The following is a 25,463-nucleotide window of genomic DNA, read 5'->3' on the forward strand; positions in this document are numbered from 1 at the left end:
TGACATGTAGTAGATATACCTCAGGTTTGAGTTCTATGTCAGCCTCCGTTATCTCGATGACGGCTCTGTGGACCTGTTCCCAGAAGGGCTGGATGTTCTGGCATTTCCACCATATGTGGAATTGTGTGCCGAGCTCCTTCCCACATCTCCAACATTCTGGTTCACCTTGTCCACCAGCGGCCGATAGCCTCTCCGGGGTCCTGTACCAATGACTCAGTAGTTTATACCCTGCCTCCTGATATTTTGTGCTAATTGAGGCTTTATGGGTGTTTTCGAATACGTTTTGCCATTGGTCTTCCGTCAAAGGGTGTCCTATGTCTCTCTCCCAGTATCTGGTGTAGTAAGGTAATGAGTTGCCCTTTCTGTCTGGGAGAATCATTTGGTATAGGATCGAAACGCAATGGGGTGGGGGGGTCTCCTGGTCGCACATTGCTTCGTAGGCAGTCAATGGTCTGTTTGCCGTGTCCAAATTTGGGATGGACTTAACGAAACTTGTCAGTTGATGGTATCGGTACTGGGTCAGAAACCCTTGGGGTTCCGGGACTGGCAGCTCCGCTAGGGGTGTCATTCCCCTTTCTGTGTGTATATGTTGTAATCTACACCCTTTCGGTAATCCCAACGCTGTCAGGAACCGAGGTGATGCTGCCGGTGGGAATAGCGGGTTCCCCGCTATGGGGTGCAGTGGGGTTACCTCTGGTGCTAGATATCCCCTCCGAGCCAGCATCTTCCAGATGGCCATCGTGGCCTTAATGGTCGGGTGGTCTTGTGGTATCGTCCCCTCCGTGCCTTTCCGCACCCATGGTAGCACCGCCAGTGGGGTCCCCGAGAAGCTCCACTCTATCGCTATCCAGAGCTTTCCTGGAGGGGCCTGGGTCCACTCCGCGATCCTCTGTAGATGCACCGCCCATCTATATTTCATTAGATCCGGCAGTCCCAGGCCCCCCTTTGGCTTTGCCCAAGTCAAGATCCCGTGGTTCAAACGTGCTTGCTTCCCGTTCCACACATATTGGACGAACACTCAGCGTACCCTGACCAGGAACTCCCTGGGAATGTCCACCGGAAGCGTTTGTAGGAGGTATAAAAGCCTAGGGAGGGCGTTCATTTTCAGAACATTTATCCTCCCCAACCACGTGATATGCGGGAGCGTCCATTGCTGGAGGTCCCTCTGGATTCTTCCCATGAGCGGTATGAAATTGAGTCTGTATAGCTCCGTCAGTTTTTCCGGTATCCGTACCCCCAAGTATCCTAGGGCTTCCGCACACCATTGGAGGGGGGAATGCCGAGCGGATCCTCTGTACCGTGTATCAGTCGCATCCTATATTCAGAATTTCTGATTTGCTGTAATTTATTTGCAAGTTTGAGAGGAGGTGGTAGACCTCGAATTCTTTCATGATCTCCTGGAGAGATGACTGAGGGTCTGTGATCGTGAAGAGGAGGTCATCGGCATATGATTGTCGACGAAGTGGGTCTCTTGAAAGAAGGCTACGGACACCTTCAATGCCCTCAGTTCCCTAAGCGCCCTAGCTCTTTTGTGTGGGGAGTTCAGTCCCCTTGCGTTTATGGTGTATATCACTATCTCCTCTCCATACCTTCCCTCTTCCTTCGCGCGAGGGGCGCAGCGTGGCATCTTCCCACCGGCGGGCCCCTGCTCCGATCGCGTCCCCGGGCGGCAGCAGGCGGGGGGAGGAAAGGTGAGGGGACAAGAGAGGAAGGAGAGAAAAAAAAGGGGGGGGGATTTATCTATGCGGGGAGGGGAAGAGGGATGCCAAGTGCAGTCGTGAGGTGGGAGGGGACCCGGCGGACCTAGTTGTCGCGGACCCCTCTCTCCCTCCCTCCCGGTCCCTTTACAATTCTGCAGCCGGGATATGTGCCGCCTCTTGGCGACCCTAATAGGGGCTATGTGCCTCTGAGTCCTCAGGTGAGGTTGAGTACGGGGGTGTCCCCTCTCTACTCCTGGTCTCAGGTGTACGGCAGTACGCCCGTGGAGTAGTGTCTGGTTGGTCTGCGATGTTGTCCGTCCCCCGTGCCCTAGCGTTCGGTCGTGAAAAGTCAGAGTGGCTAGCGTCATGATCATGTTGTTATGGGAAACGATTCCCCAGTAGCGTTTCTTTGGCTAATTGGGCCATCCATGGTCGTGGTAGTGTGGCTCTTTTGTTTAGGGTCAGTTCGTCCAGGACAGACTAGCGTCTGTCGTTCTCGTCATTTGTGTGTGTTTTTACCCTTCCTATTCTCCCTCTTCGTCACCTCTTGTCCGTAGTCCCCAAGTCTATATCGCAGAGGTGTGAGCCCCTGCCATTCCTTCCGTGTATCTATGAGTGCTGGGGTGTGAGTTCCTCTGGATGCTTATGTCAGATTGTCTAGCGGTGTCTGGCGGCGCCTGGTCAGGTATCTGTGGCCCCTCTGGTGGCCCCTCTGGGTATTGCCTGTGTTGCCGTCCCCTTCATGTCTCTGATATAGTTTTGCAGCTTGTTGCTCCCCTACGTGGCACGCAGCAGGTGCCTCCTGTCCCCATCCCCCACCCCCCCTTAGTAGGTGGCTTATCCCATCTCTTCTCTCAATTCGCCGGTCCCCCTTATGTGGCAGGTCGTGTGTCCCTCCCACCCCCTCTGGGCATCCGTCATTCTTCGGGGTGTTCCCCTCCCTCCCCTGCCCCCCCCTGCTCCCACCCTGTTCCCCAGCCCCCTCCCCCATACCAGCACCCCCGGTGCCCCTCTTGAGACTCCTAGAGCAGGAGGGCGGGGAGACCCCCCCCCCGCAACTGTAAGGGCCCGAGGCGCCGGCAGAGGGGAGGGGGGGAACCCCTCCAGTAGGAGGGCGCTCAATATTGAAGAAGCACCATTGTTTAAATCCGGTATCTCCAGGGGGGGCCCCCCTTCCCACCCCCCCCCATGCTCCCACCACTGCCCCATGCTGTGTCGGGTAAGCTATGTATCGCTGTCCCCCCACTCATGCTTGCATACATAGATCGCCTGTTGTGAACCTGTTCCCGTCTCTTTATTGATGGTTCCCAGCGTTTCCTGCCCCTACGCCTCCCGGGTCTCCCCCCCTCCTCCCCCCCCCGTCTGTGTCGGCTCCCCCATATCCCCCTCCCCCGGGGAGGCCCCTGATTGGCCTCGAAGCTGAGTGAGTAATAATATCCCCTAGAGAGGCTAATTGTAATCTATTGTGGATGAAATAATTGTCCCTAGGGGATGTGGGAGAGGTGGTGCCGGTTACCATGTGTGTTGAAGCCTGTATCGTTGCGTGTGTGGGTGCAATGTATGATGGTGCTTATATAAAAGTCTATGATAATGTCCCAGTGTCCGTGCCAATTTTCCAGAGTGTCTCAGTCCTCTTACCAGTCCGCCGCTTGCTTGATGGTTATTCCTCCGGATTCGCCTGGGGAAGTGAGGAGAGGTCCGCCCCACTCTCCCCCTCTGCGCGTTGTCTTCTGCTTACCGGTTGTCCCGTATTCCGTTCATTCAGGGGACAGCTAAGCCAGTTTTGCACTTGTACATCCGGGAGCCCCAGGGCCTCCATGAAGGGCCTGACGTCCTCCGGCATGCGAATGAAGGCTTCTGTGTTTCCCCTTCGGGCTGAGAGGGCAAATGGGAACATCCACCGGTAGCGGATGCGCTCTTGTTGCAGCAGCATGGTGATAGGGCGTAGCGCTCTTCGGGTCTGGAGCGTGAGATGAGATAGATCGTGAAACAGCTCTACCATTTAGCCCTCAAATCGCCAAGACCTCTCTGCTCGCGCCCGCAGCATGATGTCTGTTTTCAATTGGTAGTCTTGAAGTCTGCAGACCACGTCTCGCGGTGGTGCGTCTGATGGCGGACACGGGCGCAGAGCCCTGTGCGCTCTGTCCATTACTATCCGTACCTCCGGCGGTCTTCCCAGGATTCTATTGAAGAGGCGGGTAAGTATCCCCCTCAGGTCTTCTTGCTCGGAGGTTTCCCTGAGGCCTCTGACTCTGACGTTATTCCTTCGGCTTCTATTGTCGAGGTCCTCAATGTGCATACGCATGTCCGTGATTTGTAGCGCTTGTTGACGGGCGGTAGCTGAGTCCCGGTCATTCACCTGTGTTCTGCATTCCTCCAGTGCGCTGACGCGCGTTTCCAGCGTGGTTAAAGACGTGCGGATCGAGGAGACCTCGGCATTGAGCGTGCCCTTCACCTCTTCCACCATTTGTTGAAAATCTTATTTTTTAGGTAAGGATGCAAATAGTGCGTACCAATCTGGTGTCAGTGTTCCGTTTGCCGGCAGAGATTCAGCCTCAGATGCAGAGGAGCTAGGAGAGGCCGGCACCATATTGGAGGCCTCGAGGTTTGCCGCCAAGATCGCCGGCATTTGAAGGAAGCCCCTGATTGATGTCGATGGGGGTCCCCCCTGTGTTCGAGGTGTCGAAGGGGTCATTTGGGTGCGTTTTGTGCGCCCCATGGATGGCATTGGTAGCGTTAATGTGCGGTATTAGGGCATCTGGGGACGGAGCCCTCAATTTAGGCAGCCATCACCGTCCAGCGCCAGACCACGCCCCCCGCAAGTCTGAATCTTGACCGGGTAAAATCTTGTTTCTCATTCTTTTATGATCTCTAAAACAAACGATCACCTATAAACAGGGGTCAACAACCTATGGAACAAATGTCATTCATGACACGGGTGGTGTCTTTGCATAGAGCATAAGACAGCCAGACCCAAACTGTCTTGGGAGATCTGAGGATCTCCCCTGGTGCAGGTCTGATAGGGGTCTCAGTAGAACTTCTTCAGATATCGGCTAGTGCCAGATTGCAGTGGGTGGTGAGGGGCAGCCCTAACTCACTCTTGGCAGCACTTGGAGGAACAGATCTTAACTCACTTCCTCCCAGCATTTGTGAAGAGAAACCATGTAGGAACAGAGCTGACTGCTGTTGCCCTGTACTTGGACAGCCTGTTCTCCACTGACCCCAAGGAAGTCACAATCCTGCTGTTGAAGCAAAAAAGAGGGTGTCTAGATATAACAGCTTTGTCAATGTGTGGGTGTAGAACTGTATGTTACAGTGTGTGTCTTGCAGTTTGTGTCTAGCAGTGTGATTGTGTGTGTGTGTGTGTGTGTGTGTGTGTGTGTGTGTGTGTGTGCGCGTAGAATTGTATGTGGGTCTAGCAGTGTAAATGGCAATGTACTTGGGCAGTGTGTATTGTAAAGATACCAAAAAAAACACAATACTGTTCACACATTATTATATAATATTATTACATAGCCCACATATGAACAAATACATCCCTACAAATCAACTGCAGCACCCATGCATAACACAAGCAACAAACACAAGTTTATTAAATAAAAATAATAAGACCAGCACGCCAGGGTACCTAGAAGTTTTGTTTTGGCATAGTGCTGCCAAAATATTGCCTACCCCTTATCTATACCCTAAGTTCAAATACATTGTTGAAATGAGAGGAAATCTCAATATTACCTTCTCACCAGAACGTGAATTGTACAGAATTGAAAAGGCAATTGCAAAATTTCAGCCGAAGTAGCTCAGTTGGAAAAGATCTCCAATTTACTTATGCCCAAGAAAGGTGTAAAGCTGCTGAGTAAAACCATGTGAAGGAGGAGTGGTGTATAACAGCCTCAGAGCACACCAGTAAAACATGGATTAGTCCAAAGTAATAGATTCCTCACACCTTTGGCATTAGATGGCAAACAGTTAAAAAAGCCTATGACCATTATATTAGTATAAGGGAGATTTATTACTTTCCTTATGCCCCTATTCTCCATTCTGCGAGTAAGGGCATATCCGCTAAACACAGTAATCATCCAGTGGCTGTGGGCATAGGGTGGGGGCTTCATATTAACCCCTTCAGGACGGAGTCAATAGTACACGTTCTGATCAAAACAAAACGTAAACAAAAACTGGAATTTGCGCTATATGTCTGTTCACCCGTAGTTCCCCTCTTTCATATTATATGCACCCACACTTATTATATATCATTTTGTTCAGGAGAAACAGGGCTTTCATTTTATTTCAAATATTTATATATGAAACATAATTTATTATGAATAAAATTTAAAAAACTGTGAGAATTTTTTTTTATTTTTTTTATTTGTAGTTCCGCCTCACATTTTAGCTGTACATGTCATAATACTGTTAGGTTTTACTGCAACAAAAAGCACATATTTGTAATCAGCGATGTCTCACGAGTACAACAGTACCCCCTATTAACAGGTTTTATGGTGTTTTGGAAAGTTACAGGGTCAAATATAGAACGTTCCATTTTCAAATTGAAATTTGCCAGATTAGTAATTTACCTTTGAGACAGTGTGGTAGCCCAGGAATGAGAATTACCCCCATAATGGCATACCATTTGAAAAAGTAGACAACCCAAGGTATTGCAAGTGGGGTATGTTTAGTCTTTTTTTAGTAGCCACTTAGTCACAAACACTGGCCAAAGTTAGCGTTCATATTTGTTTTTGTGTGAAAAAAGCAAAAAACGAATATTTGGCCAGTGTTTGTGACTAAGTGGCTACTAAAAATGACTGGGCATACCCCATTTGCAATACCTTGGGTTGTCTACTTTTGCAAATGGTATGCCATCATGGGGGTAATTCTTATTCCTGGGCTACCATACGATCTCAAAGGCAACATAACTAATCTGGCAAATTTCAATGTCAAAAAAATGAAATGCAAGCCTTATATGTGACTCTCTAACTTTCCAAAACACCATAAAACCTGTACATGGGGGGGTACTGTTATTCTCGGGAGACTTCACTAAACACAAATATTAGTGTTTTAAAACAGTAAAACATATTACAACAATAATATAGTCCATAAAAGTGCCATTTGTTTGAAAACAATGCAAAAAACTTTACTTTTACTTAAAATATCATTGTTTTAATAAAATTTACCAGTTTTAAACACTAATATTTGAGTTCAGCGAAGTCTCCCGAGTAAAACAGTACCCCCTATGTACAGGTTTTATGGTGTCTTGGAGAGTTACAGGGTCAAATATAGTGCTTGCGAATTAAATTCGCTGCACTTTCTCCCTGTGTTGTCAGGCATGTCAATCAAATTTTAATTAATCAAATGACATAATTATGTTAAAAAATGACTTAAATATATACGTAGAATTTTAATATATATGCATTTATAGGTATTTAAATTCTATGTGCATACTAATGTAATCTTTTATGTAATTATATGTATTTATCTCTATATATATATTTGCGGTTATTTGCATTTTATATATAGATAGATATATATAGAATGTCATTCTAAGTGTATTATGTTACCAATATATATATATATTAATAGCAAAATACAGTTAGAATGAAATTACATATGCATATATAATTTATTTAAAATTTTGTTTCAATATTTTATTTATTTATTTTATTATTTTATTTATTTATTATTGTAATTAGACGTATTTATATATAATATAAGTGTATATATCTATTATATATATAATATATATACATATTATATATATGTAACGTCATTCTAAGTGTATTTTAATATTAATATATATACTTATATTAGTATTAAAATACACTTTGTATGACGTTACATATATATAATCTGTATATATATTATATATATAATATATATACATATTATATATATATATAAATACTTTTAATTTAATTTTACACATGTTTAATACATTTTTTTTACTCTTCCTACCAGCAGGGGGACTGTCTGATATTTTAGACAGTCCCCCTGCTGGCAGATCCATAGCCAGCTATAGGGGGCCATGTGATCGCTCTTTGAGAGCGATCACATGGCCCCCGGGGGCCTCATTTGCCGGAGGGGGGCTGCCTGGGCTGTCAGGCAGCCCCCCAGAAGAGGATCGCGGCGGAGGTAAGTAGATGCGATCTTCTGGGGGCTTAAGCCGTTACGGCGTTCTATGCCGCCGCAACGGCTTTAAAGCCCATTAAAGCCGCGACGGCATAGAACGCCGTAACGGCGTTAAGGGGTTAAATAGCAGATGGTATTTGGATCACTGTCCACTCCACCATGTCCACACCCTTGGCCAGGGGATTGGTACTATTAAATGAAAGAGCAGGTGGCACTTCATAATGTCACCCCCCTCCCTCCAGTGTGTGTGAGGCTTACTCTGTGCCAGACTCAGCCAGTTCCCAAAGTTCTGTATGTGTGAGGATATGGAGTGACAGTGAGGGAGAGACAGAGGTTCCATCAGTAGAAAGGGGGACCCATCCACAGTCTGCCCAAAGTGAAGGGCAGGGATAGACTCAACTTGTGAGTCCAGGGAGGATGTCCACAGGGGAGCATACTGTTGGGGGAACCATGAACCTTGTCAGCTTATCACCATCTCACATCCCGCATACACCCCAGCCAGCTCAGGAGCAGGAGTCTGTCACTAAGCTACTCTCTGATTCTGAACCAAAGGTTCAGAGTCAGATAGTGTGACAAGCCCAGCAGACAGACCCCAAAATGAAAGAGATGAATGATGTTGATACAGTGCAAGTACCCTGGGAGAGTTCTCTGTCTCATCTTTTGTGTGCTTACAGGGGAGTACTGCAGAAATCTGTTGGTTTCTTCCCCTTAGAGCTACTACATGGGCGCAGTGGGTGTGGCCCGAGTGATGTGACCAGAGAGCAGTAGGAAATTGAAACAGGCAGATCAGGCATGTGTGTTGTGGATATGGCTGTGATATGGCCCTGAGCTAAAGACAAGCCCTTTTGGGGGAGTGTGCGAACACATGAGGGCTACCCCATTTATACATAAACAGTGTTGAAAAGATGAGTGTTATGAAAAGATGAGTGTAGGATGTGGATGCAAAAAAGAACAAGTGTTGAGTGTTGATATGCAAGGTAGAGGCATATGAGCCTCCTCCCATTGCATCTCTTATTTAGGGGAGGTGTCACGGCAAGGGTGCATAATTCGTTATTGCACTATGGAAAATTATCCTTTAATGTAATTTGTGCAGTGCCTGCCTGGTAGAGATGTAATAGTGTCAATGTCAAAAGGGTTTAGTTTGATTTTATGAAAGGTCAGATGGCAAAAGGGATAATGTAAATTTCATAGGAATGTGAAAATGGCTTTACCATATGGATGGATCCTGTGAATTAATCAAAGGCTCTGCAAGGTGTGAGATTTTACACTTGAAAAGTCTGAATGTCTGGCTTCAGTCATTTGGCCTGTACTTCTTAATTGATTAATCAATCTCTTTGATATGTTAATGGCCATTAGCCTGGTTCCAGTATCATATCCAAAAGAAAAAAGCATTTATATTTACCCGCAGAATAATAATTACGCCTAATTTTTGTTATATTTGGACTGTGACGAGCGCCATCTTCTTCACAAGCCCAAACATGTTTTGCATAACTTAACCATAGTTGAAGAGATTTTGATGTCCGCTATATTGGGTCGCAAGTAAGGAGTGTACACATATCTATGGAATGGAAAAAAATAAGAAATTCGTAGCAATTATTATCTCTGTGGCAGGTACATAACAGAAGATAGAACCAAATGTTTCCATTTGGATTGATGTGGGTCTGGACACTTAGTGTCTCTATAGATACAACTTAACTCCACCTCTGGGTGAGGCGTGGTAATCCAACGGATATATCTCTAGTGATACTGAAGTGTGCCTTGTACTTGCTTGAGGGGTAGAATCTACTTCTAAGTGAGTCACCATCTTTCCTACCAGAGACCCCCTGGGGCAGACGTATTTACTTTTTAAGAGCTGAGTAAGTGGTGGCAGTGTTAATATAGTAATATTTATATTATTATGCTTAAGTGTGAGTGGTGTTAAGTGGGATTTTTTTCCGGTCTAGTGCAGACAAATGATGAACTTTAACCCCTTCACCACCACAACTACGTCACATACACTCTTGAAGTAGGGTGTGTTCGTGACAGGGGCTATTACATTAATTTTAACCTGTAGCAGATTTAATGTCCCCCAGCTCCCCACCCATATTCAGCAGGTTTGGACTATTTATTTATGCTACATAGGGCCCCCTAGCCACCTCCCCAAACTAAAAATGACTACATACTTCATTACTCTAATAGTAATGGGGGACCAGTAAAACTAAAAAACTTTAAAACAAAGACATATTCTTTCTTTTTAAATATTATTTTCTTTTTCTTGTCTTCAAGAGGAGATAAGTGAGATCTACCTGTTAGAGCACTCTAATTTGTTGTCTTCAATACAGTCAATCAGAGCACTTATACGCACCTTTCCCACCATGCAAGTTCAGTCTTTGCAGAGACCTCAGTGGGTAACATGAATTATTTAAACTTATAATGTGATTTTTATTTTCTGTCGTTTTTTGCATTTTTTATTTTAATAGTTGCATTAGAACATTATGCATTTTTGGGGGCCTTTCTTGGGACTAATAAAAAAAAAAGAACAGGACATGACATCCGATGGTTAGTATATAATTTATTTTACAATTTTTATATTCTAGTAATAGTGAGGGTTTGGGTAGACATTTTATTGTTTAGGGATGTAGCTAGGAGCTTGGGGACGCCTACCCAAATTTTGAAGGTAAACAATGGCATATCCACCCCTCCTTCTACATTTTAATAGATCTCACCCACCACCTATGGCTAAAGATTTAATATTAAATTAGCCCCAAACATCTACCAATAGGTGGGAGATAGGGGGACACTACTATAATTACAATTACAGCCCTCCACCCTTTGACCATGGGTAGGGGCAGAGGGAGGTCAGTAGGTCTCCTTGTTTAATATTTCATTAAATGCCCCCCCCCCCCGCTTTCTAAATTAATAGCCCCCACCTTCTGGCCAAAGGTCCAGGCATTGGGGTTGGACAGTGATCTGTCCATCACTGTTATTTAATATGAAGTCTCCTTACAATGTTCATGGGTGGTGACAAAGGATGGACCAGTGCCAGCCTCCCCCCCCCATTTGTAAATGGTGATAGGGCAACAATAACTTTTTAATAGACAAAGGAAGGTAACCCCTTCATTGTACTAATGGTGACCCCCCCCCCCCCCATAGGCTTTTATTTAATTTCTGTTAGTCATTAAAAATAAGGTGGATATATGTGCTTCCAAAGGTTTTGTTTTTTCTTGAGACGTTGACTCAAAGTGTGTATGTGCTGAGCAAACATTTTATAGTGTTTTGGTGGAGTTGATATGTCACTAATTTGAAATACACTTGTTTTTATGTATGTCCATGCAGACGTTAAACACAGGGCTGGACCTGTTGGCTATTGGTATTACAATGTTTAATAGCCGCTGGAAGCAAGCCCTATCACATGATTTATGGCAGCAACTTGTATCATCCCCTGTAACCATCTGAAAGTCAGAGGAACAAGCAATGCCTTCTGAGTTCCTGCAAAGATGCTTTCAGTTTCTTGAGTTTTGTTCTTGGAAAGGCGCTGTACATGCTATAATTATAAACACTGGCTTTGTGTTGGAGTTTCCTGACCACAGTTTTCTTTGCACGCACACACATTCTTGATAAAACCTATGCATCTGCAGGCATGTAGGAAGGTCAGGGGCGGACTGAGCACTCGGGCAAATCGGTCATGGACCGAGGGCCCGAGGCTCTGGGGGGCCCGCCCCTGCTGCAGTGCAGTAACGGCTGAGCTGGGGAGTTAATCTCCACAGCCAGCCTGCGCTCAGCAAGGGGCCCGCACAGCCATCCACGGGCCCCTGCTGCTACTAATTATCTCCTCCGTGCAGGGCACACTGAGAGACAGCTAAGGGGCCTTCCAAAGACCCCACTAAGCTGCCCCTCAGTGTGCCTGTCTCCAAACACAGCCTCACTGAGCTGCCTGCAACTGCTCAGGGCAGCTCCGTGCAGCTTGTTCTGCAGGAAGTGACATCACCAGTCACAGTGAGCTGTGCGGAGCTGCCCTGAGCAGTGTTACAGTCAGCGTGTCAAGAAGATCCTGTGCTGCAGCTGTGAGGGACTTTCCAGGAGAGGATGTCTGGACCACCAGAGAGGTAAGACTTGTAAGGGGGGCTTTAATTTTTTTTCAATCTTTTTTTTTTATTACAAATATGTTAATGATATTCCCCCCACTACTGCCCCTGCACCCTCTGCCACCACAACCCCCCTGCTCCCTCTGAAGCCCCTACCCCCCCTGCTCTCTCTGAAGCCCCTACCCCCCCTGCTCTCTCTGAAGCCCCTATCCCCCTGCTCCCTCTGAAGCCCCTACCCCCCCTGCTCTCTCTGAAGACCCTACCCCCCTGCTCCCTCTGAAGCCCCTACCCCCCCTGCTCCCTCTGAAGCCCCTACCCCCCTGCTCCCTCTGAAGCCCCTACCCCCCTGCTCCCTCTGAAGCCCCTACCCCCCCTGCTCCCTCTGAAGCCCCTACCCCCCCTGCTCCCTCTGAAGCCCCTACCCCCCCTGCTCCCTCTGAAGCCCCTACCCCCCTGCTCCCTCTGAAGCCTCTACCCCCTCTGAAGCCCCTACCCCCGCTCCCTCTGAAGCCCCTACCCCCCCCTGCTCCCTCTGAAGCCTCTACCCCCTCTGAAGCCCTTACCCCCCCCTGCTCCCTCTGAAGCCCCTACCCCCTCTGAAGCCCCTATCCCCCCTGCTCCCTCTGAAGCCCCTACCCCCCTGCTCCCTCTGAAGCCCTACCCCCCCTGCTCCCTCTGAAGCCCTACCCCCCCTGCTCCCTCTGAAGCCCCTATCCCCCCCTGCTCCCTCTGAAGCCCCTATCCCCCCCTGCTCCCTCTGAAGCCCCTATCCCCCCCTGCTCCCTCTGAAGCCCCTATCCCCCCCTGCTCCCTCTGAAGCCCCTATCCCCCCTGCTCCCTCTGAAGCCCCTGCTCCCTCTGAAGCCCCTACCCCCCCTGCTCCCTCTGAAGCCCCTACCCCCCCTGCTCCCTCTGAAGCCCCTACCCCCCTGCTCCCTCTGAAGCCCCTACCCCCCTGCTCCCTCTGAAGCCCCTACCCCCCTGCTCCCTCTGAAGCCCCTACCCCCCCTGCTCCCTCTGAAGCCCCTACCCCCCCTGCTCCCTCTGAAGCCCCTACCCCCCCTGCTCCCTCTGAAGCCCCTACCCCCCCTGCTCCCTCTGCAGCCCCTACCCCCCTGCTCCCTCTGAAGCCCCTACCCCCCCCTGCTTCTGATGTAGATTAATTTAGAAATAAACAAATATGTTTAAATGTCTATCTGTTCCTGTCCAAATCTGAGATGATTAAATTGCGTATACGCAGAAGTAAGCTCACACTGACACATGGAGTTCAGGTTAAAAGCACTTCAGAAAATTTAATACAATCTGGTTGGAAAACAGTTGTGCAGATCTTTTTAAAAGCAAAATGACATCATCATTGAATATCAGATAATAACAAATAAACATCATTGATTGGATTAAACATTATGTGACTAACTTCGTGTCCACCCACCAATATTATTAATTGGCTCAGGGGTTTGAGTGACCAGCTAGGTGTCCTCCCACCGGGAGGTGGTATTGTTCTGGACAAGGGTGTGGACAGAAGGCTCAGGCGCCATCTTTCCCAGCATGAGGTTTACTCGGTGGAAAGGGGGGCTTGAGCGTCATTTTACACAGTCAGTGATATCAGGCCTCATGTCCAGGTGCAAGGTCTCTTATGAATAGAACATTTCATTACTACTGTGTTCTCGTGGCCTTCAAACTATACTATCTTACAAGTCTTAAGGAGTAGCCAGCACCTCCTGGTACTTGTCCTTGTAGGAAACACGGTCTTTGTCTACTGTATTAATTGGGTTGAGAAGTTCAGTCACGTAAGGTAGTTTTAAAATGAACAAGTTAAGTCATGAGGACAAAATGGAGGATTTGAAGAAGTCAGGTTAGGAGGACAAAATGGAGGATTGTCACAATATAAGGTTAAAATGGAGTTAGTACAATAATTCAATACAAGTACAATAATAATTTTTAATAATTCCACATCAGTCCCCCCTATGAAATGTTAGATTCTAAGAGATAAAACTTTATTAGTTAGTTTCAGAAGACAGGTTAGCCCAAAGGCACAAAACCCTATGAAGTAACGGTTCTTAAAGTCTTCTTAGTTCTTCAGAGGGACATCATAAATAGACGAGCTTACATTACCGTATGGACCTGTGTTATCTGGAATATAGGCACAACAAGTCATGGTGACAGGTAAACGTTGTTGGTTGCAATAGATATAATAAATGCAAATCAAAATATTATTATAATTATTAGCAGTGACGATTGGGAAAATGGACTCAAACTTTCCTTTTACTGCAAAATCATCTGGTACCCCCCTTGGCACACCTATGGCATCCATATATATATATATATATGTGTGTCAAACTTTCCCTTTAGAGGGGTGCTCCTCTTTATGTTCTGAAGCATGAATGTGGTGTGTCAAGAGTACCTTGTCATGTATTATGTGTATGGACATAATAACCTTGGCTAGGGCGCATTTGCTTATGCATTGTAGTATTAAACCTGTCCCACGCTACATCAGCGTAGGTGGACTCGGATCATTTAGTCAATATTAATATCACCACAAACTCAGGATGGGCAAATAATCCTGAGGGAGCTTGGCGTTTGGATCTTTTTAGCTTCACGAGGTCTCCTTTTGGGGTCCTCGGCTTTCCATCGATGGCAGGTGGTCAGGCATTATTATGGCCATCAAACACCTACTTGCTGGTATCTTTTTATTTAACAAGTCATTTTTTCTTTAGAGTCAAAAGTGTGTCAAAATCAACAAATGTCACTTCTCATGTTGCAGAGAGAGTCTTGAATCTGGAACAATGAATCCACTGAGTGATCTCTGCAACTTTCACAATGCACTACTGGGTATATGGTCTTGGATGTCACATTGATGACCGGCTAGACTTCTGGCCATCCTGACAAAATGTCTATGATAACTAGTGCATATTTGACCCAGTAGCTCTTTGTCATCTGGATTCTTGAAAGGGATATTAAGAGTTAGCTAGGTGCTTAGGAGTATTTTAGAGATCAAAAAGTTCATGAGGGTCTTGGATAGGTATAAAGTTCCATGGGCTCACTGCCCAGTACATGTTTTTGGGTAAACAGAGCTTAAGAGCGTTGGAGTACAGCCCGTCTTCAAGGGTTGCCCCTTTCTGTTTTTCCAGCTTTGTATTTCTTCAGGGTCAGTAGCTGCTTGTCATTCTTTCAGAAGCTTGAGATCTGTAGGTAGGATCTACATGGTGAGTATAGAAGTTTCTTTAGCGGACACCATTCTGTCCACTTCCCTTGGTGCACTTGTGGCTTGGTTGGCAGCTTTTAGTCAGCTGAGTGGTGCTTCTTATCTTCCAGATTGATCCAAAATAATGTGCTGCACCCAGGGCATGTCTTGAGTCAGTGTAGATATTGGCATGTCTTCCTTCAGGCATTTTGTATGCCACTGAGAAGGCTGTCAATTCAGCATCTTGAGCAGATGTGAGTGAGGAAAGTGAAGGTGCTTGACGTACCTGATCTTCTGTAGCAACAGCAAATCCAGTATGGTACCTTTCCTCTTTATCCGCAAACAGAGTGGAGTCAGGATCTGGTAAAGCTACTGCATGCTCTGTTGAAAGGTGTCTTGTTTCTTCTTTCATCTGTTCAAAGCAACCATAAGGAGCAGTAGAAGAGGTTTCCTCACCTATTTCTGTGTGAGATTGGGGGGTATTTGTCTTTCTATTCACAGTTCTCTTGCTGACCCCCCTCTGTAGAGATCTGTAAGTTGAATGTTCATGTTTTGTTCTAATGAGTCAGGTTCCTTTCATGAGATTTCTGGGGACTTAGTGTAGAAAAAACATGAGGGACAGCCACCTCCCTTACAGGTGTCTTACTTCCATGGGAATCTGGGTCAGGACCGCACTATTTCTTTGAGAGTGCCCAAAACAGTTCTTTCATGTCTGAATAATTTTAATTTTTCGTTAGTGTGGTATTCCCCCCTGGGAAGTGGCGGAAGAGTGGCCAGAGCAACTTTTCTTCAAAATATAATGTTGTCAGGTAGAGGCAGAGTCGTCTATGAGTGGAGGAAATTGGTAAGGAATAAGAAGGGAGGAAGCATATAAAGGATACAGATATGGTGGTGGGGAGATGGAAGAATGAGTAGCGGATAGAGTGAGAGGGAAGAAGGTGGAGTAGGAGGAGGAGAAGGAGGAGTAGAGGAGAAGTAGGAGGAGAGAGGAGAAGGTGGAGTGGAAGGAGAAAGTGGAGTAGAGGGAGGAGTAGGAGGAGGAGTAGAGGGGAAGTAGGAGGAGAGAGGAGAAGGTGGAGTAGAGGGAGGAGTAGGAGGAGAAAGTGGAGTAGAGGGAGGAGTAGGAAGAAGAAGGAGGAGTAGAGGGGAAGTAGGAGGAGAGAGGAGAAGGTGGAGTAGAGGGAGGAGTAGGAGGAGGAGAAGAGGAGAAGTAGGAGGAGAGAGGAGAAGGTGGAGTAGAGGAAGGGGTAGGAGGAGAAAGTGGAGTAGAGGGAGGAGTAGGAAGAGGGGGAGGAGTAAGAGCAGGAAGGAGGAGTAGGAGGAGGAGAAGGTGGAGTAGAGGGAGGAGTAGGAGGAGGAGTAGAGGGGAAGTAGGAGGAGAGAGGAGAAGGTGGAGTAGAGGGAGGAGTAGGAGGAGAAAGTGGAGTAGAGGGAGGAGTAGGAAGAAGAAGGAGGAGTAGAGGGGAAGTAGGAGGAGAGAGGAGAAGGTGGAGTAGAGGAAGGGGTAGGAGGAGAAAGTGGAGTAGAGGGAGGAGTAGGAGGAGGAGAAGAGGAGAAGTAGGAGGAGAGAGGAGAAGGTGGAGTAGAGGGAGGAGTAGGAGGAGAAAGTGGAGTAGAGGGAGGAGTAGGAAGAAGAAGGAGGAGTAGAGGGGAAGTAGGAGGAGAGAGGAGAAGGTGGAGTAGAGGAAGGGGTAGGAGGAGAAAGTGGAGTAGAGGGAGGAGTAGGAGGAGGAGAAGAGGGGAAGTAGGAGGAGAGAGGAGAAGGTGGAGTAGAGGGAGGAGTAGGAGGAGAAAGTGGAGTAGAGGGAGGAGTAGGAAGAAGAAGGAGGAGTAGAGGGGAAGTAGGAGGAGAGAGGAGAAGGTGGAGTAGAGGAAGGGGTAGGAGGAGAAGGTGGAGTAGAGGGAGGAGTAGGAGGAGGAGAAGAGGAGAAGTAGGAGGAGAGAGGAGAAGGTGGAGTAGAGGAAGGGGTAGGAGGAGAAAGTGGAGTAGAGGGAGGAGTAGGAAGAGGGGGAGGAGTAAGAGCAGGAAGGAGGAGTAGGAGGAGGAGAAGGTGGAGTAGAGGGAGGGGCAGTAGGGGAAAGTGGGGGACTGCAGATGAAGGGGAGGGATCGGTGGGAGGAATAAGTGGGGGTGGGCAGGTAAGGGAGCAGACAGGTGATGTAGCAATGGAGGCTGCAAATAGCCCATGTACAACAACTATTAACTGGCCCTATGCTTTCCCTAGAGAAAAATAATAAAAGGCTAACATGCTCATCTTGTCTCCACAAGCCTCGAACGTTTCACTCCCATGGGTGGCCCATGATGGCTTGCCCACCACTTCTCCACACGGGGTCTTGTGCCCGCGGAGACAGACGCTATCCCTGACTCTAGTTCTTAATTTAATAATTTATATCTAACATCTCAAAATGTAATTTCTACTTATATCACAAATATACATTATCACAATTTTATGTCTCGTAAATGGGATAAAATTTATTCTACTCTTCACTGATAATGTATTTTTAAAACATACAAAATAGACAAATAACATTGCCTTCTGCAAAATAAATGGAAAAGATAATGGAGATTTTGTTAAGCTTATAAATGGCTATACATTAATTCACATTTCTTGTTCTCCAGTTTCTGGCTGTTGATGACAATGTACAATGTAATAGAGCAGCGGAAAATGCTAGTAGAATGCTTGGTTGCATAGGGAGAGGTATTAGCAGTAGGAAGAGGGAAATGCTCATGCCATTGTACAGAACACTGGTGGGACCTCACTTAGAGTACTGGATACAGTACTGGAGACCATATCTTCAGAAGGATATGGATACCTTAGAGAGAGTTCAAAGAAGGGCTACTAAACTGGTTCATGGATTGCAGGGTAAAATTCACCAGGAAAGGTTAAAGGATCTTGACAGGTATAGCTTGGTGAAAAGACGAGACAGGGGAAATATGGTAAAAGCATTTTTAAATACATAAAGGGAAACAACACAGTAAAAGTGGAGACTATATTTAAAAGAAGTAAAACTACCATAACAAGAGGACATAGTCTCAAAAATAGAGGGACCAAGGTTTAAAAATAATATCAGGAAGTATTACATTACTGAGAGGGTAGTGGATGCATGGAATAGCCTTCCAACTGGAGTGGTAGAGGTTAACTCAGTAGAAGTGTTTTAAGCATGCGTGGGATAGGCATAAGGCTAAGCACTTGCTGCTAGTAACAGATCTAGAATTAATATACTATAATGCCCAAAGTCTCAATTCCTACGCATATGCAATAATAAAATATCTGGGCTTACAACAAAAATTATGTTAGTCAGTCTTTAAACTTGGCTTATTCATTTGTTCAAGAAATCTTGGTTTATTAGAACTTTCTTTTAGTAAATGTTCTTTAAGATAACCCTTCTTTCAGCATGTTATCAATCTTTGTACACAAAGCTAAAACACACTTGTTACTTATACGTGAAACGATAGACATATATATTCTATCTACATATTAACCAATACTTGTCACAGACACCTTCCTGACACAGGGAAACTAATAGCAGGATAATCCTAGTAACCGTAACCTTTTTGTTCATAATATATGGGAATTAAGGAAGACAGCATGTCTTTAAGATAGGATGAGCATGACACAATACACGGGCGGAAAATAAATAAATAAATAAAATAAATAAATAAACTCACGGAATGCAAACAATATACCTACAGCCATTAATCACTTTTCCTCTTCACAATCTAGCTTAACAACTTTGCATATTCCCTCTATCCACATTGCATAGCAATGCAACAAATCACACTTGCCTTTACATTTTTAACTCGTCCAAATAATTCTCTATTCCTGCATCAGATTCACTTTCCTAGCCTTCGTAATAAACACTGAGCTACATCCCTGACTCCTTATCTTATACAACAGTCTTGGAGAAAATACTTTGTTCCATTGCTAAATCTTATTAGTTTCTGAATAATTTTACTGAACGCTGAACTGAAAAACCAGGAATGTCACCCCTCCCTCTCCCCCCTCGCGTCTCACAGAAGGCAAGGAGAGAGCCAGCATGAAGTTTTTTAACCATGTCAGCGCTGGAAAGACAGTTACGTTACAATTATTGCAAAAGCAAAGGGACACAAAAACACAACATTTAATAATACTCTTCAGTGAAACTCAATACAAAACCCCCACCCTCTACCAGGGTAATGGCTAACACAAAATACAAAAACAATTATTATAATATACATACATTCTTAACCCTTTGTGATCTAGTTCTTCCTCAACCCTACCTTCCTGCTGAATAGCATTGCTACTCTGTACCAGTAAGCTTGCTTACTTCTCTGTCAGTAATCTACCACATGAAGGCACAGCAATTTTACACACTTTAGCAATCTCTATCTTCAACTAGATCACACGCGCTAGCCAGCCCTTATTGGGCTTTTCTAACCCTGTTCCATTCCCCTCCTATACAGGCGTCCCAGATATAGAGGGAAAAGGTTTTAAACAGTGTCTACAATGGTGGACTGACACTCGAGAGGGGTGGGTCCCCCCCCAGTGCGTCTTCCCAAAACGTAGACTAGTCACTAATTGGAGGTGAGAAGTGTGTGACCAATCACTTCTCTCACAATAGAAATAGGAGAGGATAGAATAATAGTATAGGAAGTGTAGAAAAGATAAAAAGGTAAGGAAATCCTTAGAGACAGACACAGGAGTTCATGAGACTCCTAATTAAACAGACAAGACAACAATACAGTTGAAATACAGTGCATGCATCACAGTTCAAATGAAATCAACAGTAATTCCTTTCCTTTACTCGTGTGCTTACTCCAAAGTCACCTCCCTCAATCCCGTAGTATCTTACTACCAACGGCCAAGGATAACAACTAACACCGGTCCGAAATCCATATGCCTCCCTCGTCACAGCAGCCCACTAATAGTGTCTGCGCTACCCTCACTCTTGTAGTGCCCCTATAAAGACCCACTTTATAAGTCCCACTACTCCGTGGTGATGAAGACAGCAATGCCTGCCCGAATTCACACACCACAAAATAAAAATTGGAATGGCTCCAGCTCAGCGCTCAAAGCTGGAGGGTACCACCACTCTGCAAGCAGAGTAACGTGCACAGAGAAGCTAGCTAGGCTATCAAAGTGACACAAGAAGGATCCCCAGGAAACTATGAGTCTACACAATCTCCACAGATCCAACACACCTCTTTTTCCCTACAGCCCCAGCCACGAGGCTCCTAAAAGAGTTAAACAGGAAAAGATGACCCCCAGGAACACATCCACAGGTCAACCCCCCTTTTTCCCTACAACCACAGCACCGTGGTTCCTAAAAGGGGTAAAACAGGCAACAGAAGACCTAGGCAAATCCCCTCAGGTCCACCCCCCTTTATCCCAAAAGAGGTAAAATACAAACAGATAAACAGACAAACCGAAGACCCAGGCAAATCCCCTCAGGTCCACCCCCCTTTATCCCAAAAAGGGGAAAACAAGCAAGACAGAACCCCAGGCAAATCCCCTGCAGGTCCACCCCCCCTTTATCTCAAAATGGGGAAACAGGCAAACAATTCAAACACAATTCAAACACACCCAGGCAACAGATAGACTAAAATTGCAGGTAAACAAGTGAGTAACGAGACACCGGGCAAGATATTACCTGTCTTTGATGTCCTCCCGGGAAGCAGTCACAGACACGTGGACGGGTCAATCAAAGGGGCCGGAACATACCGGTGGCTCTGCAGAAGTCTCTACCGTGTACTTGGAGGTGATCAGTCTCCCTTCCTACCCCCAGGATTCCCCCGTCCAACAGCATCTTCCTTAGGACGGCTCACCGGCCAGACATAGCCCGATGCCCCACGTTGGATGCGCCAAATTGATGTAGATTAATTTAGAAATAAACAAATATGTTTAAATGTCTATCTGTTCCTGTCCAAATCTGAGATGATTAAATTGCGTATACGCAGAAGTAAGCTCACACTGACACATGGAGTTCAGGTTAAAAGCACTTCAGAAAATTTAATACAATCTGGTTGGAAAACAGTTGTGCAGATCTTTTTAAAAGCAAAATGACATCATCATTGAATATCAGATAATAACAAATAAACATCATTGATTGGATTAAACATTATGTGACTAACTTCGTGTCCACCCACCAATATTATTAATTGGCTCAGGGGTTTGAGTGACCAGCTAGGTGTCCTCCCACCGGGAGGTGGTATTGTTCTGGACAAGGGTGTGGACAGAAGGCTCAGGCGCCATCTTTCCCAGCATGAGGTTTACTCGGTGGAAAGGGGGGCTTGAGCGTCATTTTACACAGTCAGTGATATCAGGCCTCATGTCCAGGTGCAAGGTCTCTTATGAATAGAACATTTCATTACTACTGTGTTCTCGTGGCCTTCAAACTATACTATCTTACAAGTCTTAAGGAGTAGCCAGCACCTCCTGGTACTTGTCCTTGTAGGAAACACGGTCTTTGTCTACTGTATTAATTGGGTTGAGAAGTTCAGTCACGTAAGGTAGTTTTAAAATGAACAAGTTAAGTCATGAGGACAAAATGGAGGATTTGAAGAAGTCAGGTTAGGAGGACAAAATGGAGGATTGTCACAATATAAGGTTAAAATGGAGTTAGTACAATAATTCAATACAAGTACAATAATAATTTTTAATAATTCCACATCACTTCCTCTGAAGCCCCTACCCCCCCCCCTGCTCCCTCTGCATCCCCTACCCCCCTGCTCCCTCTGCATCCCCTACCCCCCTGCTCCCTCTGCATCCCCTACCCCCTGCTCCCTCTGCAGCACCTACCCCCCTGCTCCCTCTGCAGCACCTACCCCCCTGCTCCCTCTGCAGCACCTACCCCCCTGCTCCCTCTGCAGCACCTACCCCCTGCTCCCTCTGCAGCACCTACCCTCTGCAGAGATCCTACCCCTGCACCCTCTGCTGCCCCTGCACCCTCTGCTGCCCCTCACCCCCTGCATTCACTTTAGCCCCTACCCCCAGGCACCCACTACAACTCCTATATCCTATGCACCAACTGCAGCCCCTACACTCCCTGCACTTACTACAGCTTATATTTCCCTTTGCAATCTCAACAGCACCCTTTACCCTCTGCACCCACTACAGCCTCTCTTCCCCCCCGTGCCATCTGCAGTCCCTTCCCCCTGTACCCTCTGCAGCCTCTTCCTCCCAGCACCCTCTGCAGTCCCTACCCCTTTGCACGCACAACCATAAAGGAACGCTATAGTTACCAGAACAACTACAGCTTAATGTAGTTATTCTGGTGAGTATAGTCTGCCCCTGCAGGGTTTTTGCTGTAAAGGCTGCCTTTTCAGTGAAAAAACAATGTTACCTTGCTGCCTAGGAACATCTAGGTCAGGGCTGTCCAACCTGCGGCCCCCCAAATGTTGCTGAACTACAACTCCCACGATTCCCTGTCTGTCTTTTTAATTGAAAGAATCATGGGAGTTGTAGTTCAGCAACATCTGGGGGGCCGCAGGTTGGACAGCCCTGATCTAGGTGCTTCCTGTGTCAGTGTTGCAAAATGTGCAGCACAGACATTCCGCATCTCCATGCTCCGTATGGAGACGCTGAACACTTGTAATAGAGAAGCACTGATTCAATGCATCTCTATGAGGAGATGGTGATTGCCACAGCGTAGTGTTTTGCCGCACATGCACAATAGCTTTCCAGTGCTTTCCTATGGTAGAGCATTGGGCTGGCTGAGATCATCTAAAATTGTTGAACTGTGCCAAGGAGTTTGGTCGGTGATGGGGAAAAAAGGTGAGTAAATCCCGTTTTTAAGGGGGGCCAGAAACCGATAGCGTCAGGAATACACTTTTGTATTCCTGACACTATAGTGTTCCGTTAAAGGGACACTATAGTCACCCAGACCACTTCAGCTCAATGAAGTGGTCTGGGTGCCAGGTCCCCCAGGTTTTAACCCTTCAGATGTAAACATAGCAGTTTCAGAGAAACTGCTATGTTTACATTGCAGGGTTAATCCAGCCTCTAGTGGCTGTCTTCCTGACAGCCACTAGAGGCGTTTCTGCGGCGCTGCATGCGAAAATCACATTCATCATGCAGAACGTCCATACGAAAGCTTTGAGAAATTCTTTTCTATGGACTGTTTGAATCCACGCACGTTTCTTGCCGCGCATGCGCATTCCGCTGCACTTGGAAGCTGACGTCGGCGGGGGAGGGTAGGTCACCAGCACCGAGGGAGCCCAGCGCTGGATAGAGGTAAGTGGCTGAAGGAGTTTTAACCCCTTCAGCCCAGCGGGAAGGGGACCCTGAGGGTGGGGGGTGGGGTGGACCTAAGGGTTATATAGTGTTAGGAAAACAAGTTTGTTTTCCTGACATTATAGTGATCCTTTAAGGTAGGTTGTAACATTTAACACTTGATGATCTGTAATTTAAGACGCAAAATTTGGACCTCATACAAACACATTGGCAAAATTCAGAAATACCCCTTTATACAAACTGCCATGCTACACAAACACATAAAAAAAATACTACCCTATTTATAAAACTCAAAACATGTATTCAAATATACTATGAATTCACATATCCTGACACTACACACAAAGACATACATATATTCACTCACACTAGCGCTTACAGTTAATATACACAACATACATTCACTTTACACGTACATATAATCAAATACACGGTACACCTACACCAGCATATATATCGGTCTGCTTGGGGCCCAGTTGCTAATTTTGCCCGGGGGCCCAGGCCACTGTCAGTCCGTCCCTGAGGAAGGTAAAGCAATTTTGCTAAGTTTATCCATTTTTATAAGAGGTTGTAGACATTATTTATACTTTTTAACGTGATTTTGCATTTACATGTCCTCCTTTACACTGACAGGGTTATTCAGTAAAGTGAGAATTCAAAGTGAATTTAAGGCCAGAGTAGCCAAACTGGAAGCATAACTGACTTAGAGAATATTTATATTTCTGCGACTTTGACCTTAGATTTGAAATTTACTTTGAATTCTAGCTTTAATGAATAACCCTCTAGGAGTTATTTACTAAACACAGGATTTTGTCCAGTTGGGGCAGGGGTATAAAAGCATATTTTATATCGTTGTGAAAAAAGAATTCCATTTTAGTTTTACATCTCAGAAAAACATATTTCCATGAACATAATAATATTCATTTTGCAAAACCATTGTATCTTATTCTAGAAAAAAGCAATGAAGCGCAGCTAGAATAGAGAAAAAAAAACATGAATATCATAACACCCGGTAGATTTTTACTTTTTTTTCTCTAATAGTCTTATGCCTATGAATCACAGAAGCCATATATTTTATGAATCTTTCATATCTGAAAATATAGCACTTCATTACATTTAATGTAGGTTTTGTCATATTTTTCTCTGGATTCAGAGCCAAATCCTGACCGCATTGGAAATTCACATATTTACTAAAGCCAAATAAGGTCAAAAGCGAATCTCTAGCAATTGCCCAGGTCATTAATTATATAGCGCCAACAAATTCCGCAGTGCTTTACAATGGGGGAACTAGCAAACACCTAATTGTAAACAGACGAGTTTGATGTACAGAAACAGAGGGGTTGTGGGCCCTGCTCAATGAGCTTGCATGCTAGAGGAAGTGGGGTATAGTGACACAAAAGGTAAGGGTAGGGGTAGAAAAGTAGGTTGGTTAGAATAGTATTTACTGAGATAGTTTATTTTATTTGTTTTAATGAACGGAGAGGAATCAGGTTTGGAGGGCTATTAACAGTTTAATTGATAGGCATTCCTGAAGAAGTTACGTCTTCAATGATTTTTTTGAAGGCGTCTTGAAGGCGAACATCAGAAGTAGGAGTACTTGTGTATTAGGGAGGATAGATAGGTTGGAGCAGCATTGTGTAGAGATTTGTAAGTAAGAACCAGAATTTTAAATTGAGCCCTATGAAGCCATTGCAGGGACTGACAGAGGATTTAGGTAAGCTTCACCGCCGCCTTCATTATAGACTATAACAGGGGAAGTTGGGAGCACGTAAGACCACTGAGAAGCGTATTGCAGTAGTTAAGGGGAGAGAGGATAGCAGCATGGACCAGCACCTGAGTTGCGTTCAGTGTTAAATAGGGGCGAATGCGCGCTATGTTTTTTAGATGGAAGAGGCAGGATTTGGAGAGGAAGAGAAGTAGGAGTTAAAGAGAACACCTAGGTAGCAAGCCTGCAAGGTGAAGCTGATGGTGATGCCATTAACGTGGAGGGAGACAGAAACAGGAGTAGCAACACTAGAGGGAGGAAAGACCAGAAGTTCTGATTTGGACAGGCTGAGGTTAAGAAAGTGAGCAGCCATCCAGTTAGAAATATCGGAGAGGCAGTCAGAGACACAAATCAAGGGGGGTGGTGAGAGATCAGGAGGATAGGTAGATTTACGTCTGTGGTGGGTTCTGCAGAAAAATCCTT

This window comes from Pelobates fuscus, chromosome 4 (assembly GCF_036172605.1).
Source record: "Pelobates fuscus isolate aPelFus1 chromosome 4, aPelFus1.pri, whole genome shotgun sequence".
In the NCBI taxonomy this organism is placed as follows: Eukaryota; Metazoa; Chordata; class Amphibia; order Anura; family Pelobatidae; genus Pelobates; species Pelobates fuscus.